The sequence below is a fragment of the Salvelinus fontinalis genome, chromosome 37, assembly GCF_029448725.1.
Source record: "Salvelinus fontinalis isolate EN_2023a chromosome 37, ASM2944872v1, whole genome shotgun sequence".
Lineage (NCBI taxonomy): Eukaryota > Metazoa > Chordata > Actinopteri > Salmoniformes > Salmonidae > Salvelinus > Salvelinus fontinalis.
This window is the reverse complement of record NC_074701.1, coordinates 28,297,979-28,316,539: the sequence shown is the minus strand read 5'-3', so window position 1 is coordinate 28,316,539 and position 18,561 is coordinate 28,297,979. Positions and strand designations below refer to the sequence as shown.

The window sequence follows — 18,561 nt, the reverse complement described above, 5'->3', positions numbered from 1 at the left end:
AGGGTATATGCAACAATTTGGGCCGCCTGGCTTGTTGCGAACTAATTTGCCAGAATTTTACGTAAATATGACATAACATTGATGGTTGTGCAATGTAACAGGAATATTTAGACTTATGGATGCCACCCGTTAGATAAAATACGTAATGGTTCCGTATTTCACTGAAAGAATAAACATTTTGTTTTTGAAATTATAGTTTCCGGATTCGACCATATTAATGACCAAAGGCTCGTATTTCTGTGTGTTATAATTAAGTCTATGATTTGATATTTGATAGAGCAGTCTGACTGAGCGATGGTAGGCAGCAGCAGGCTCGTACGCATTCATTCAAACAGCACTTTCATTCATTTGCCAGCAGCTCTTCACAATGCTTCAAGCATTGAGCTGTTTACGACTTCAAGCCTATCAACGCCCGAGATTAGGCTGGTGTTACCGATGTGAAATGGCTAGCTAGTTAGCGGGGTGCGCGCTAATAGCGTTTCAATCGGTGACGTCACTCGCTCTGAGACTTGGAGTAGTTGTTCCCCTTGCTCTTTTGTGGAGCGATGGGTAACGATGCTTCGAGGGTGGCTGTTGTCGCTGTGTTCCTGGTTCGAGCCCAGGTAGGGGCGAGGAGAAGGACGGAAGCTATACCGTTACACTTGCAATACTAAAGTGCCTATAAGAACATCCAATAGTCAAAAGGTATATGAAATACAAATGGTATAGAGAGAAATAGTCCTATAATTCCTATAATAACTACAACCTAAAACTTCTTACCTGGGAATATTGAAGACTCATGTTAAAAGGAACCACCAGCTTTCGTATGTTCTCATGTTCTGAGCAAGGAACTTAAACGTTAGCTTTTTTACATGGCACATATTGCACTTTTACTTTCTTCCCCAACACTTTGTTTTTGCATTATTTAAACCAAATTGAACATGTTTCATTATTTATTTGAGGCTAAATTGATTTAATTTATGTATTATATTAAGTGAAAATAAGTGTTCATTCAGTATTGTTGTAATTGTCACTATTACAAAAAAACAACAAAAAAAAGGCTGATTTAATCGGTATCGGCATTGAAAAATCATCATCGGTCGATCATTAAAGGTGGTAATTATTTGGGAGTAAACAGTGTACAGGCCTTTATGTTCTTTTCATGTATATACCATTAGCCAAGCACCCAAGTTTTTTGATGGATGTGCGTGTGACCACAGCCATTTCTTCAACTGAAAATGTTCTGATTTGATAACAATCGATTTCCTTTCATTACCTATCTACAAAGTATCTGATAATGGTGCCTTCAGGGCTGGTGTTGGGATGTTTCCGGGGATGACTCTTAATTGTATTTCCTTGATTCCTCGCATTCTCTCTCCTCACCTCCTTCTCAAAGTTCATTTTGTGTGTGTGCATAACTGATCCTAAAGTGGTGCGCTGTTCCGTAGGCTGTCGGAATAAAACAGATGAGTCTACAGGAATGTTTGGTGTTGTCAGCTGGTCCAGATCACATTTTGCACCGGAAGACTAGATAAAGTTTCAAGCTGTTGAAAAATGTCCATGCCTTAATTTGATATGCGTATCCCTCTTTTGTCAACACTTATTTTAGCTGGATCAATAGTTGCCTGGGAATGTTGGTTGTGTAGGTCATTACAGACAAATACGAACTGACTGCAGTGTGCACTGGGTTATTGTTTAAGGCCCATGATCCTCTAGGTTTATTCCCTTCTTATACTGTGTTTGTTTACTATGGCAATTATTCTGCTGAATTGATATGCGGGATTATACTGGATGATTAGATAGGGTTACTTTAATGCATGTTTAATGCTCCGTTGTGATTCCTGGAAATTCAGGACATTTATTTTCTGTCTTGAAGGTGTTATGGAACGTAGTGACTGGCCTTTGTTCAGAGTCTTGTTTTTATTTGTTTAATTCACAGTTTAGTGTGCAGTGTGTTTAGTTTCTGGAGAGAACACACAACTAATCTTTGTGTTTGTTCTATGTGTGTGTTAGTGCATCTGATGTCTGTCTGCTCTGCTCCTTCATAGCAGACAGCCTCCTCTCAGAAGCACTATACTCTGGGACTGTGTGTTCCCACCGTATTTCTACAGCTGGGGGAAGCCAAGCGAAAGGAGGTCAAGTGCCTGTTCTGCAGGCTTATAAACACCCCTCCTCCTTTATCCCTCTCTCATCCTTCCTCCTGCCCAGGGAGAGAGAGAGGTCTGAATGAAAGGGTTTACCCTGTCCTGACAACCCCCCCCCCAGTCTGAGCGGCTCGCTCAGTGTGGCTCTCAGGAGATTGGCATGGTGGCAAACTCTATGCAGATGCCTCCCACAAAAATGTCTGTCTGTGGATAAGAGAGTGTGACTGTCAGAGATGGGAAGAGATTGTGTGTGGCACTTGAGGTTATCCTGTCTAGGCCCTTGCAGCACGTGTGTCCATGTGTTTGTTTGTTTATCTTTGTTTGTTTGTGTCTGTGTGTGCACGTGTGTGTGTCTGTGCTCCAGTGTGTCTGTATTTGGTAAAGGGAGAGTTAGTTAGTCCCCAGGCCCCTCCTGTTCTTCCCTGCTAGAGCACAGCTGGTGAGTCCCACAGGGCTGTGAGTAAAGGGAACAGTCCTACATTCAGATTCACTTTCAGTTCTCAGCTTTGCCAATAATAAATTTAAATTTATTCCCCATACAACCACATAAAAAAACAAAAATATTAGGTGGGTGCTTATATTTGTCCTATTTCACACATGTACAAGTGTGTATTATACGCATAAGTGAATTGGAAATGTGTTTTTGTATATCCCAACTCCCCCTGAGACACCCTCGGAGAGTAGGTGACATCTGCTCATGTCTGCTGTACTTAGAATCTGGCCCTGGACGCTGATCTATAGCTATATAATAGGTCCACAGGGTTCGCTTTTTTTCATAGACATGTAGTTTATAGGCTAGAACTAGGTAATGTGGCTCGTGGACAGTATGTTCAGTACAGCTAATGGCCTCATTACCTTATGTAATCTTTATCGAGCTACCTAATATGAGCTAATCTAATTGCAGCATCTGGTTTTGATGCTGTTAAATTAAGACACGTTGGTACACCTGAGACATTCCACAGACTGAGATCCACCCAGATGACAGGAGCCTATCCAAGCCAAGTCTGGTCAGAGACTGTTTATTCAGCTCAGGGTTGGAGCAGGGGAAGATTTCACTACAAGCTGGTGTGGAGCTCCTCAGAGACCTGTCCTTGTACCCCTATTAATTTCTGACATCCTACTTAAAGTGTGGAGTTCCAGCCTCTTTCTGCAGCCTCATGTTACACACGCCTATTAATTATTGGACAAAACCAATGTGCTGCTCACCCATGTCTTCCTATTCAGAGGGCTAAGCTATATCCTACTTGCCTCATCTATCAGGATTCAGTGTAGTCTGTCGCTCTGACAACAATAGGGCCAACTTGTACAAAAGCCATGGGTCAGTAACACCACACTTTGAAAAGGTGAGAATTGTTATCTTATATTGTTGATTACAACTAGAGATTTTCATGATGATGTTTTCTGAAGGCTTTGTGGCTGTTTATACACCAACTGTCAAGAGTAAACTAGTGAGAAACCTTTGCATAGAACCTGAAAACAACTTCAAAGGTGTGGTTACATGCATAGAAATACAATCTCATTCTATACATTGACCATTATCAGAACACTATCTTACTAAATTAGTTGTGTACCATTTTTGTTTCCACTGAATGGTGAATTGAAATGTTGATCTCTGAGGTCAGGTTTTCCTTCAAACAATTCTCCAATGTTTTTTTGTGGTCAGCCGAAAGTTTCTTAGTGAGTGCTGATAGTCGGAGCTAGTTCAGGTTGTGGTTACTGACAGGTCAGGTTTGATGGGTCAACTATCTCAACAATTGTACGCTTATGTCTGTGTGCTGAACTATATGCAGTTTGTTGTCACTCACTTCTCCCTCCCTGGGCCACTAAGGTGGTGTGTGTGCTCCCAGTACCAGCCAGCCCTGAATGTGTGTTTCCCTGGTCTCACTTTCACCCCGTGTGGTTGTCAGCACGGCCCAAGGCCCAGACCAGCCGCCGCTTCCTTTGCACGGTTCACATTTCCCCTGCCAGGTGTTTCTGTGTAGTCAGTCAATAAAGCTTTTAGTTTACATATGGAGCGATCTATTGTTTTAATGTGCCGCGTTGACAGACACCCGAGATGTCCTGGTCGATGCATGTTTCTCTGCGCAATGACAGCCCACTGCTGCAGTTTGCAAATCTCTCCTATCTGAGATACCGTGTGTGTAACCTGTGTGTATGCGCCAATGCGGTTAGGACCCAGCAGAGCCTGGCCCAGGGAAAGGTGATACACACCCGTGGCCCAAAGGCCCGTCAACTTTTGCTTATCCTCCGATAACCAGGCAGCACTTAATGCTGTTAATGGGCTTTGTTCCCTGGGGTGGAACTGGGGCCGGGAGGTGAGGCTGGGGCTAGGGGCTGAGGCTGGGGCTGGGATGGCAGCAAGGCACAGGGAACAGTCAGCCGATCAGACTGCTTTGGGCTTCTGCTCTGCAGACAACATTAAATATGCAGCTCCTGAGTCATATTCCTCCACTGTGCTCCTACCCTTTTTAATCTCCCATTGATCAGGTCTGAAATCATACTCCAGTGACCTTAATCTGCAAACATTATGCTCCACGTATTGGGTTCAGCTCTGGAGGGAGCCGGCCCACCGGGCCTCCTCCTCTGGGTTATGACTAGTTTTGCTGCTCCATGCCAGACAGCTGACCAAACCGTCTCCGCGCACCAGAGGCAAAATACCAAAACTAACTAAACCAACTACATTAATTTGGGTACAGGTCGAAACGCATAAAAACATTCCTGGACAGTTAGCTAGCTTATTGTTGCTAGCTAATTTGTACTGGGAGAAAAACATTGGGTTATAATTACCTGAAATGCATAATGTCTTTTAATTTTGCTGAATCTTTGTAGAATATTTAGCCTTAAAAGAAATGTCACACAAAATTGTGAATGATGGCAGACCAAAGGGAGGGTAGGTGCCGCTTCTCCTCCAGATGCTGTTAATTTATCTAAAACATCAGGTGTATGCCGATGGTTATTGCCACGATTATCAGGCATGTAGCTGCTGTACTGATAATCTCACTGCGTCCTTGCTGGGATGACAATACTGTCAGGGAATGCCGACTCCCCAGACAAGCATATCAAATCAAATTTTATTTGTCCCATACACATGGTTAGCAGATGTTAATGCGAGGGTAGCGAAATGCTTGTGCTTCTAGTTCCGACAATGCAGTAATAACCAACGAGTAATCTAACCTAACAATTCCACAACTACTACCTTATACACACACAAGTGTAAAGGGATAAAGAATATGTACATAAAGATATATGAATGAGTGATGGTACAGAACGGCATAGGCAAGATGTAGTAGATGGTATCGAGTACAGTATATACATATGAGATCAGTAGTGTAGGGTATGTAAACATAAAAGTGGCATAGTTTAAAGTAGCTAGTGATACATGTATTACATAAAGATGGCAAGATGCAGTAGATGATAGAGTACAGTATATACATATACATTATATTAAGTGGCATTTTTTAAAGTGGCTAGTGATACATTTTTATCAATTTCCATCAATTCCATTATTAAAGTGAGCTGGAGTTGAGTCAGTATGTTGGCAGCAGCCACTCAATGTTAGTGGTGGCTGTTTAACAGTCTGATGGCCTTGAGATAGAAGCTGTTTTTCAGTCTCTCGGTCCCTGCTTTGATGCACCTGTACTGACCTCGCCTTCTGGATGATAGCGGGGTGAACAGGCAGTGGCTCGGGTGGTTGTTGTCCTTGATGATCTTTATGGCCTTCCTGTGACATCGGGTGGTGTAGGTGTCCTGGAGGGCAGGTAGTTTGCCCCCAGTGATGCGTTTTGCAGACCTCACTACCCTCTGGAGAGCCTTACGGTTGTGGGCGGAGCAGTTGCCGTACCAGGCAGTGATACAGCCCGACAGGATGCTCTCGATTGTGCATCTGTAGAAGTTTGTGAGTGCTTTTGGTGACAAGCCGAATTTCTTCAGCCTCCTGAGATTGAAGAGGCGCTGCTGCGCCTTCTTCACAACGCTGTCTGTGTGGGTGGACCAATTCAGTTTGTCCGTGATGTGTACGCAGAGGAACTTAAAACTTACTACCCTCTCCACTACTGTCCCGTCGATGTGGATAGGGGGGTGCTCCCTCTGCTGTTTCCTGAAGTCCACAATCATCTCTTTTGTTTTGTTGACGTTGAGTGTGAGGTTATTTTCCTGACACCACACTCCGAGGGCCCTCACCTCCTCCCTGTCGGTAGTCTCGTCGTTGTTGGTAATCAAGCCTACCACCGTAGTGTCGTCCGCAAACTTGATGATTGAGTTGGAGGCGTGCATGGCCCCTCAGTCGTGGGTGAACAGGGAGTACAGGAGAGGGCTCAGAACACACCCTTGTGGGGTCCCAGTGTTGAGGATCAGCGGGGTGGAGATGTTGTGACCTACCCTCACCACCTGGGGGCGGCCCATCAGGAAATCCAGTACACAGTTGCACAGCTTGATGACGAGTTTGGAGGGTACTATGGTGTTAAATGCTGAGCTGTAGTCGATGAACAGCATTCTCACATAGGTATTCCTCTTGTCCAGATGGGTTAGGGCAGTGTGGTTGCGATTGCGTCGTCTGTGGACCTATTGGGTCGGTAAGCAAATTGGAGTGGGTCTAGGGTGTCAGGTAGGGTGGAGGTGATATGGTCCTTGACTAGTCTATCAAAGCACTTCATGATGACGGAAGTGAGTGCTATGGGGCGTTAGTCATTTAGCTCAGTTACCTTAGCTTTCTTGGGAACAGGAACAATGGTGGCCCTCTTGAAGCATGTGGGAACAGCAGACTGGGATAAGGATTGATTGAATATGTCCGTAAACACACCAGCCAGCTGGTCTGCGCATGCTCTGAGGACGCGGCTGGGAATGCCGTCTGGGCCTGCAGCCTTGCGAGGGTTAACACGTTTAAATGTTTTACTCAAGTCGGCTGCAGTGAAGGAGAGCCCGCAGGTTTTGGTAGCGGGCCGTGTCAGTGGCACTGTATTGTCCTCAAAGCGAGCAAAGAAGTTATTTAGTCTGTCTGGGAGCAAGACATCCTGGTCTGCGACGGGCTGGTTCTCTTTTTGTAATACGTGATTGACTGTAGACCCTGCCACATACCTCTTGTGTCTGAGCCGTTGAATTGCAACTCTACTTCGTCTCTATACTGAAGCTTAGCTTGTTTGATTTCCTTGCGTAGGGAATAGCTACACTGTTTGTATTTGGTCATGTTTCCGGTCACCTTGCCCTGGTTAAAAGCAGTGGTTCGCGCTTTCAGTTTCACGCAAATGCTACCATCAATCCACGGTTTGGGAATGCACGGTTTGGGAATGTCTTAATAGTTTCTGTGGGTACGACATCGCCAATGCACTTTCTAATGAACTCGCTCACTGAATCAGCGTATTCGTCAATGTTGTTGTTGGACGCAATGCGGAACATATTACAAACCACGTGATCGAAGCAGTCTTGAAGCGTGGAATCAGATTGGTAGGACCAGCGTTGAACAGACCTGAGTGCGGGAGCTTCTTGTTTTAGTTTCTTTCTGTAGGCTGGAAGTAACAAAATGGAGTCGTGGTCAGCTTTTCCAAAAGGAGGGCGGGGGAAGGCCTTATATGCGTCGCGGAAGTTAGAAGAACAATGATCCAGGGTTTTACCAGCCCTGGTTGCGCAATCGATATGCTGATAGAATTTAGGGAGTCTCGTTTTCAGATTAGCCTTGTTAAAATCCCCAGCTACAATGAATGCAGCCTCAGGATATGTGGTTTCCAGTTTACATAGAGTCAAATAAATTTTGTTCAGGGCCATCGATGTGTCTGCTTGGGGGGGGGATATATACGGCTGTGATTATAATCGAAGATAATTCCCTTGGTAGATAATGCGGTCGACATTGATTGTGAGGAATTCTAAGTCAGGTGAACAGAAGGACTTGAGTTCCTGTATGTTGTTATGATTAACGAAACATGGTGTGATCATAAGGCATACCCCCCCGCCCCTCTTCTTACCAGAAAGATGCTTGTTTCTGTCGGCGCGATGCGTGAAGAAACCAGCTGGCTGCATCGACTCCGATTGCGTCTCTCGAGTGAGCCATGTTTCCATGAAGCGAAGAACGTTACAGTCTCTGATGTCTCCTTGAAAGGCAACCCTTGCTCGGATTTCATCAACCTTGTTGTCAAGAGACTGGACATTGGCGAGTAGTATGCTAGGGAGTGGTGCGCGATGTGCCCGTCTCCGGAGCCTGGCCAGAAGACCGCTTCGTTTGCCCCTTTTACGGCGATGTTGTTTAGGTTCGCCGGCTGGGATCAGATCCATTGTCCTGGGTGGAAGGCAAAACGCAGGATCCGCTTAGGGGAAGTCATATTCCTGGTCGTAATGATGGTGAGTAGACGTTGTTCTTATATTCAGTAGTTCCTCCCGACTTAGGTTTCATTACATACAGATTACCTGGGGTACAAATGTAAGAAATGAACGATTGGTTCATCGTTCCATGGGAGTGGACAGTACACAGTGTACCATCATGTTCTGAATAATGGCCAAATCTACTTTGATCCCTATTTGACTGAATCGCTTAGGAGTAGCAGACGCAAGTCTAACATCTATCGGAAACTGCTAAACTACCTGGTCACTAGCCTCCTGCTCTCCGGGGATGTGCAACTCAACCCTGGGCCTAACATCACCTAGCCATCGATACTCATCGGAGTGGGGAGCAGTGGATGGCCGCGGAGGTGGGTGATTGCTATGCTTTAATGGTTTCTCTCAAGTCACCCAGCTCGAAGATGAAACGTAACTCTCCAAACATATCCAAGTCGCTATATGCGATCCTTGACTCTGCTCTCGGCACGCAAGCTGTTTTAATTAGTTCCCTGCATCCAGTACAAGCGGAAGGGATAGTTAATTGCAGTACTGAACTGCCCCTAATCAAAACGGCCTAAACCCAGCTTCCAGAAAACAGTGAAAACAGTAAAATTTTCGATGTGTCATTCACTCTTGAGTCATCTGGGACCCACGAGCTAAGCCCAAGGGACTACTAGGGGGGCATTTGAACATTTGCGGTGTCATTCCAGGAAATTATCAAATTCATCTTCTCAGACTCCAACCTTGACTGCCTTTCAGAGACATGGCTCCATAAAAACTCCATCAGCTGCTTTGATTGTGCCTGGCTACAATGTTTTCAAGAGAGACAGGATTGAAGGAAGATGAGGGGGTCTGATGATTTACATTATTAAAGAACATATCCGATGTAAACAAATTGAGTGGTCATGTGATAATAAACTAGAATGTACATGCTACTGTCTCCCCAAATGTATTTTACCCTTATTGGAATGTATAGACCACCTTCCACCAAACGTGTGTTCTTTGATCAATTTAATAACATGCTTAACCTGTCTAGGATCAGCGTGGCGCTAGCGGCACCCCCCCCCCCCCCCCCCCCCACTGAAAAACCAGTGCCGCGAAATTCAAAAAAAATATATTTTTAAAATATTTAACTTTCACACATTAAAGTCCAATACAGCTAATGAAAGACACAGATCTTGTGAATCCAGTCAACATTTCCGATTTTTAAAATGTTTTACAGGGAAGACACAATATGTAAAGATGTACATCTATTACCTAAAAACACATTAGCATAATCCACCATCTTTTATTTGTCCACCAACACCAGTAGCCATCACCAATTCGGCTAAACTAAGATATTTATAGCCCCTAACCAACAAAAAAACTCATTAGATGACAGTCTGATAACATATTTATGGTATGGGATAGGTTTTGTTAGAAAAAAGTGCATATTTCAGGTAGACTTCATAGTTTACAATTGCACCCACCATCACAAATGGACTAGAATAATTACAATGAGCAACGTGTTTACCTAACTACTAATCATCAAACATTTCGTAAAAATACACAGCATACACGAATCGAAAGACACAGATCCTGTGAATACAGACAATATTTCAGATTTTCTAAGTGTCTTACAGCGAAAACACAATAAATCGTTATATTAGCTTAGCACATAGCAATTAGCAGCCCAGCATTGATTCTAGCCAAAGTGAGCGATAAAAGTCAACATCGCCAAAAGATATTAATTTTTTCACTAACCTTCTCAGAATTCTTCCGATGACACTCCTGTAACATCACATTACAACATGCATATACAGTTTGATCGAAAATGTTTATATTTAGCCACCAAAATCATGGTTAGACAATGTGAAATGTAACTCAGCTGGTCAGAATTTGTCCTTGCGCCACTTAGACAGTGATCTACTCTTATACATAAATACTCATAAACGTGACTAAAAAATATAGGGTGGACAGGGATTGATAGACAATTTAATTCTTAATACAATTGCGTTATTACATTTTTTAATTTATCCTTACTTTTCAATACAGTTTGCGCCAAGCGAAGCTACGTCAAAAAACATGGCGTCCTAAGCCACTAAAATGTTTCGACAGAAACACGATTTATCATAATAAAAATGTCCTACCTTGAGCTGTTCTTCCATCAGTATCTTGGGCAAAGGATCCTTTCTTGGGAGAAATCGTCTTTTGGTGGAAAGCTGTCCTCTTGCCATGTGGAAATGTCAACTGCGTTCGGGATGAACTGAAAAGCGTGCCCAACTTTTCACATCGTTGCAAAAATAAATGTCCCAAAATCGCACTAAACGGATATAAATTGCTATAAAACGCTTTAAATTAACTACTTTATGATGTTTGTAACTCCTATAACGAGTGAAAAGATGACCGGAGAAATATAACAGGCTAAACTAACGCTTGGAACAGGAGAGGGTCGGTGTCTTCCACGCGCGTTACGCAGCAAGAAAAGACTTGCTAGCTAAAGGTTTTTTTCATTTGTAGGGCCTGTGAACGAGCAATCGACCCCGTTGGAATCGTCATCACGTAAAGGCATCCAGGGGAAGACGTAAGAAGTGTCCGTATAGTCATAGCAACGACAGTGCCCTTTTAACTGACTTCAGAAAAGTGGCCAACATTTCTCAAATCTGACTCCATGTCAGGGAAATTGCTGTAGAATGGGCTCTGTTCCACTTAGAGACAAAATTTCAACTCCTATAGAAACTATAGACTGTTTTCTATCCAATAATAATAATAATATGCATATTGTACGATCAAGGATTTTGTGGGAAGCCGTTTAAAAAATTAGCCACATTAGCATAAATAGTCTAAACAGCGCCCCCATCCCCAACAGGTTAAGAAATGTGATTTTGGGAAAGAGGTCATCTTAATGGGAGATTTTAACATTCATTATCAAGACAAGATTTGTAGCAAAACCCTCACGAATACCTTTGACCTTACACAGCTAGTGTAAGGTCGAAAGTTGATCTGGTGTTCAGTAATAAACCAGAGAGTGACTAAATCATTCAAAATGGTTACTGGCCTGTAATCATAATCTGCCACTTATAGCCATAAAGCTTTCCAAGAACAGGTTTAACCTCTACTGTTAGGTGTTCTGAGCTGCTCAGGCTTTCTAAGAGTGAATTCAATTATTTTGAAAATGCAATTAAAATAATTACCTGGAATGATCTCTTGTCCTATACAGATGTGGAAGCTGATAGTCAGGTTTTTCTATCCACAATCAGGGCTACAATAAATGGCCTCCTAAAGAAAATCATCTAAACCTGGCCAAAAGACTGCTCTTCCTTGGCTATATGGAGAAATAATGGAGACGGATGAAAGAACAAGATCATGCTCTAAAGCCCTAAAGTCCAAATTACAGTATGACAGACGTAGATTTACCATGTTGAGAAATAAGGTGATGAAAATAATCAGACAGGCCAAGGCAAATGTTTTTTATCAACATGATTGGTGAAGCAAAGGGAAATTCTAAATTGTTCTGGGAGAACATACAATGAACAGGGAAAGACTGTAGTAACACTGCAAAAAGGCTAGAAATTAATGTGAATGACAGTAACACAGGATGCAGTCAAAATAGCAACCGCCTTCAATTCCTGCTTTGTTGACTGTTAAAGTACTGACATAGAACCCCTCTACTGGTTTCTTGGGCTCAACGCTAGTGAATGACACTCACCCAGTCTTCATCATAAGGGAGGTTTCTGAGTCAGAGGTGAACAAGGTGATTATCTCACTAAAGCCAAAGATGTGTTTGGGCTGGACTCTACCTTTCTTAAAAACTACAAAGAGTCACTCATTGGCCCCATTACCAAGGTCACCAACAGGTCTGTTGGTCAGGGGGTATTATTTCCAAGGGTCCTGATGTTGACCATAACGGCCATCTTTAAATCAGGTGACCCTGCTGACGTGAGTAACTACAGGCCCATTAGTATACTACCTGTGGTGTTGAAGGTTGCTGAAAAGTGTGTAGCAGAGCAACTGACTGCCCACCTCGACAACAGCCCCTTCACATTATACTACATGCAGTTTGGCTTCAGAGCAAAACACTCCACAGAAACGGCCAACTGCTTTCTTCTGGAAAATGTGTCCAAGATGGACAAAGGGGTCATTGTTGGGGCTGTATTTCTAGACTTAGGGAAAGCTTTGGATACTGTTAACCATGAGGTTCTCATCACAAAACTGTCCAAGTTCAACTTTTCCCCTGATGCCATGATGGATGAAATCATACCTTGAAGGAAGAACCCAGTGGGTATAGTACTATCTCCCACTCTAAGCTACGATGTGGGCGTGCCCTAAGGGTCAATACTGGGGCCCCTCCTGTTCAGCTTGTACATTAATGATCTGCCTTCTGTCTGTACTGGGTCTGAAGTTCAAATGTATGCAAATGATACAGTGATACCTACTCAATCCAGGGTTTTTATTTTTCTATTTTTTACATTGTAGAAAAATTGTGACAATCAACACTGAAATTACACATGGAATCATGTATTAACCAAAAAAGTGTTAAACAAATCAAAATATATTTGAGATTCTTCAAAGTAGCCACCCTTTGCATTGATGACAGCTTTGCACACTCTTGGCATTCTCTCAACCAGCTTCATGAGGTACTCATCAGGAATGCATTTCAATTAACAGGTGTGCCTTGTCAAGTTTATTTGTGGAATTTCTTTCCTTAATGCGTTTGAGCCAATCAGTTGTGTTTTGACAAGGTAGGGTTGGTATTAGAGGTCGACCGATTATGGTTTTTCAACGCCGATACCGATTATTGGAGGGCAAAAAAAGCCGATACCGATTAATCGGCCGATTTAAATAAATAATAATAAAATAATGTTTTTTTTTTTTTATGTGTGTGTGTATTCAGACACACATTTTTGTAATAATGACAATTGCGACAATACTGAATGAACAATGAACACTTTTATTTTAACTTAATATAATACATAAATACACACACACACGCAGCTCTGAAGTGACAATGATACTGAAGAGTCTGCTTAGGAGACAAATACTCAACTGTTTGAATAAAAATAGAGTTTAAGTTACCTGTGATGAATGTTGAAAACAAAAACTAATATCTATATGCAGGAAATCCTATTTTAATAATGGACATGGTAAGAATTGACAACCAAAGTGCGAGTCATAATTCTCATGACACCTAGCAAAATCTGAAAAGCGGTTCATTTATGCCATAGGATATTTTTAGATTCACTTAAAATAAGGTCTGTGTTTCGTGTAGGCTTACACCACCTTGCCAATTTTATAACTGTGTAGATATCCATAGGACAAGGTAACTCTGATCAATATTGGCTAAATATAAGCGAAGATACATTTTTTTGTAGAGTGGATTTATGAAAATATGTTGACAAACGTTACCTTATCCTAGTGAGATTTACACGGGTATCAAAACGCCGAGGCGGTTTAAGCCTGCACGAAACACAGACCTTATTTGAAGTAGATCAAGACATTCTCTATGGAAGACATGAACGGTAAAATAACGAAGGAACCCCTTTCAAGTTCAGCCGCAAGTTATTACAGGAATTATAACACGTCGACTATTTCTCTCTAAACCATATACCTTTGACTAATCCGGAAACTATCACCTCGAAAACAAAACCTTTATTCCGTTCCGTATTTTATCTAACGGGTGTCATCCATGAGTCTAAATATTCCTGTTACATTGCACAACCTTCAATGTTATGTCATAACCTGGCAAATTAGTTCGCAAAGAGCCAGACGGCCCAAACTGTTGCATATACCCTGACTCTGCGTGCAATCAACGCAAGAGAAATGACACAATTTCACCTGGTTAATATTGCCTGCTAACCTGGATTTCTTTTAGCTAAATATGCAGGTTTCAAAATATATACTTGTGTATTGATTTTAAGAAAGGCATTGATGTTTATGGTTAAGTACACATTGGAGCAATGACAGTCATTGATTGTTTTTTATGAAATAAGTTTAATGCTAGCTGGCAACTTACCTTAGCTTACTGCATTTACGTAACAGGCAGGCTCCTCGTGGAGTGCAATGTAATCAGGTGTTAGAGCATTGGACTAGTTAACTGTAAGGTTGCAAGATTGGATCCCCTGAGCTGACAAGGTTAAAAATCTGTCGTTCTGCCCCTGAACGAGGCAGAACGTTCCTAGGCCGTCATTGAAAATAAGAATGTGTTCTTAACTGACTTGCCTAGTTAAATAAATATTAAATAAAGGTGTAAAAAAAATAAAAAATAAATCGGCGCCCAAAAATACCGATTTCCGATAATGAAAACTTGAAATCTGCCCTAATTAATCGGCCATTCCGATTAATCCGTCGACCTCCAGTTGGTATACAGAAGATAGCCCTATTTGGTAAAATACCAAGTCCATATTATGGCAAGAACAGCTCAAATAAACAAAGAGAAATTACAGTCCATCATTATTTTAAGACATGAAGGTCAGTCAATCTGGAAAGTTTCAAGATCTTTGAAAGTTTCTTCAAGTGCAGTCGCAAAAACCATCAAGTGCTATGAAGAAATTGGCTCTCATGAGGACCGCCACAGGAAAGGAAGACTCAGTTACCTCTGCAGTAGTGGATAAGTTCATTGGCGTTACCAGCCTCAGAAATTGCAGCCCAAATAAATGCTTCACAGAGTTCAAGTAACAGACATCTCAACATCAACTGTTCAGAGGAGACTGCGTGAATCAGGCCTTCATGGTCAGATTTCTGCAAAGAAACCACTACTGAAGGACACCAATAAGAAGAGACTTGCTTGGGCCAAGAAACATGAGCAATGGATATTAGACCAGTAGAAATCTGTCCTTTGGTCTGAGTCCAAATTTCAGATATTTGGTTCCTACCGCCGTGTCTTTGTGAGATGCAGAGTAGGTTAACGAATGATCTCCGCATGTGTGGTTCCCACCGTGAAGCATGGAGGAGGAGGTGTGATGGTGCTTTTCTGGTGACACTGATTTATTTAGAATTCAAGTTACACTTAACCAGCATGGCTACCACAGCATTCTGCAGCGATACGCCATCCCATCTGGTTTGCCCTTAGTCCCACTATCATTTGTTTTTCAACAGGACAATGACCCAACACACCTCCAGGCAGTGTAAGGGCTATTTGACCAAGAAGGAGAGTGATGGAGTGCTGCATCAGATTACCTGGCCTCCACAATCACCCGACCTCAACACAATTTAGATGGTTTTGGGTGAGTTGGGCCGCAGAGTGAAGGAAAAGCAGCCAACAAGTGCTCAGCATATATGGGAACTCCTTCAAGACTGTTGGAAAAGCATTCCAGGTGAAGCTGATTGAGAGAATGCCAAGAGTATGCAAAGCTGTCATCAAGGCAAAGGTTGGCTACTTTGAATAATCTGAAATATAAATTATATTTCGATTTGTTGAACACTTTTTTTTTGGGGGGTTACTACATGATTCCAAATGTGTTATAGTTTTTATGTCTTCACTATTATTCTACATTGTAGAAAATAGTGAAAATAAAGAGAAACTCTTGAATGAGTAGGTGTGTCTAAAATTTTGACTGATAATGTATGTGCATGCAAAGAGCAAACAACAAGCTGCACAAGAACTCACTACTGTAATGGTCCAGAATCTCCAGGTGGTATACAATTTTAAGTGCCTTGGCATCATACTTAATGCAACCCTTTTTTTAAAAAGCAGGTTAAAAAGGTAACTAAAATGACCAAGTTCAAGCTAGCTAATTTCCGATTCATACAAAATTGACTACAGAGGGAGCAAAACTGTACTTCAATGCTATTACACTCCCCCACTTAACATACTGCTTGAGTAGTTTGTCCAAAGCTTGCTATACAACATTAAAACCCATTCAGTCGGTCTACAAACAGGCTCTCAAAGTGATTGATGGAAAGCCCAGTAGCCATCATCACTGTTACATCCTCAGAAAGCATGAACTTCTGAGTTGGGAAAATCTTGTGCAATACACCGACGCATGTCTTGTATTCAAGATCCTAAATGGTCTGGCTCCCCCTCCACTTAATACTTTTGTTAAACAGAGAACCCAAACCCATGGCAGCAGATCCGCAAGGTCTGCCATGAGAGTTGACTGTATTGCTTCTTTCCATGTTGTCTGTAGCTTGTGAGGTGTGGAAACACTGTTGCTTTTTGTGCTTTTTCTCTGTCTGCATGCTACATGTTGCTTGGCCTATGTTGTTCTGTCTGCATGCTATGTGTTACTTGTCCTATGTTGCTCTGTCTGCATGCTACATGTTGCTTGGCCTATGCTGCTCTGTCTGCATGCTACATGTTGCTTGTCCTGTGTCGTTCTGTCTGCATGCTACATGTTGCTTGGCCTATGTTGCTCTGTCTGCATGCTACATGTTGCTTGTCCTATGTTTCTCTGTCTGCATGCTACAATGTTGCTTGTCCTATGTCTCTCTGTCTGCATGCTACATGTTGCTTGTCCTATGTCTCTCTGTCTGCATGCTACATGTTGCTTGTCCTATGTTTCTCTGTCTGCATGCTACATGTTGCTTGGCCTATGTTGCTCTGTATGTGCTCACTGCTCATTGTTTGTCTGTATTGTAATTGTTTTTAATAACCTGCCCCAGGACTGCGGTTGAAAAATAGCCGGCTGGCTAAAACCAGCACTTTTACTGAAATGTTGATTAATGTGCATTGTCCCTGTAAAAAAATATAATAATAAACTGATAAAAAGGGGAAACCTAGTTATTTTTTATTTTCTTTGATTCATCTCTCATTCATCCTCCTGTGGATTTTATATGGCGGTTGGCAACAAACTTAAGGTGCATTACAGCCACCAACTGGACTGGAGTGTGGACCTCCCATCTTTTAATTACCTACGTGGGTATATGCTTGTAAAAAACCAATGAGTAGATGAAGAGACGGGACCATGTTCTATTTTTAGCGCCTGGCTATGCAGACGCTAGCAAGCAGTTTGAATTAAATTATTGATTAACATGTATGTGTTTATACATTTTTGCAACATGGCCGGTTTGGTCAGCATGTCAGCATTAAAATGTATCAGACTACTGGGTAGGATATGTGTCCTAACAGATGCAGTGTGTGGTGAATACACTGTGTGATTGATGTAAAAACACTGAGCTGACGTTTCCTGATGACAAATATCATCCTGTTTTGTTTTGGTAAACATTGTCAATCTTCTAATCGTTGAGAGTGAATAGCGAAGGCTCTGCTCCAGGGCTTATCCGATTTGATCATTCATTTACCAATGGGCCAGTCTAGCCTGTGTCCTCCCTGATGTTATAGTACATTCACATGATTAACACCTAAAGATGAGACACCTGTACCGCCACAGTGGATTTATAGGATTGGGTCACGGTTGAAAGGCTATATGGGATAATGACTGTATAAAATCAATTATTTAAATACTGAACTATATTGTATGATCCAAAAATATGAAATTTTATGAATCAATTTCTCAGCAAAATAGCCCCATAACATCAAAGAGCCACCACCATATTTTACAGTAGGTATGGTGTTCTTTTCTGCTCATGCATTCTCATTTTGGCATCAAACCCTCCACTGGTATGCCTGGCCAAAGAGCTCTAAATGAGAATGCATAAGCAGAAAATAACCCCATACATACTGTAAAGTAAGGTGGTGGATCTTTTATGTTATGGGGCTATTCTGCGTGCGCTGGTCCTGGGGAATTTGTCAACAACCTGGTTGTCTCTGCCAGGAGGCTGAAACTTGGCTGCAAGTAGACCTTCCAGCAAGACCATAACCCTCAAAATCCACAAAGAAATGGTTAGTTTGCCACAAAATCAACATTTTGCAATGGCTATCTCAGTCTCTGGACTCCCTTTGAAATCCTTTGGTTTAATATTAGAGGGCAGCCCATAAGTGCAGACGAAGGATATGGAAAGATTCTGTATGTAGGAATGGTCTAAGATCCTTCCCAATGGGTTCTCCAGTTAGCATAAAACATTTTAGAAAAAGGCTTAGTGTAACCTCGCAAGGTGAGGTATTGAAAACGGGTGTCAATTTTGACCTCTACTTTTTTGAGAAATTATTATTATTACTAGTTAAATATCTTTCTCTGAGCAATTGTATTAGTATAATATAATTTAATATTTTTTTCATACATTATAGCTCAGTATTTGAATTATTTATTTTAGTAAT

General features: G+C 42.0%; 1 protein-coding gene across 2 annotated transcripts in view; it reads left to right on the top strand.

Annotated features, from left to right (window-relative positions):
• Positions 1-18,561, top strand: part of LOC129836463 (zinc transporter 6-like) — a 77,612-nt gene that overhangs the window by 17,250 nt on the left and 41,801 nt on the right. The window lies entirely within an intron of this gene.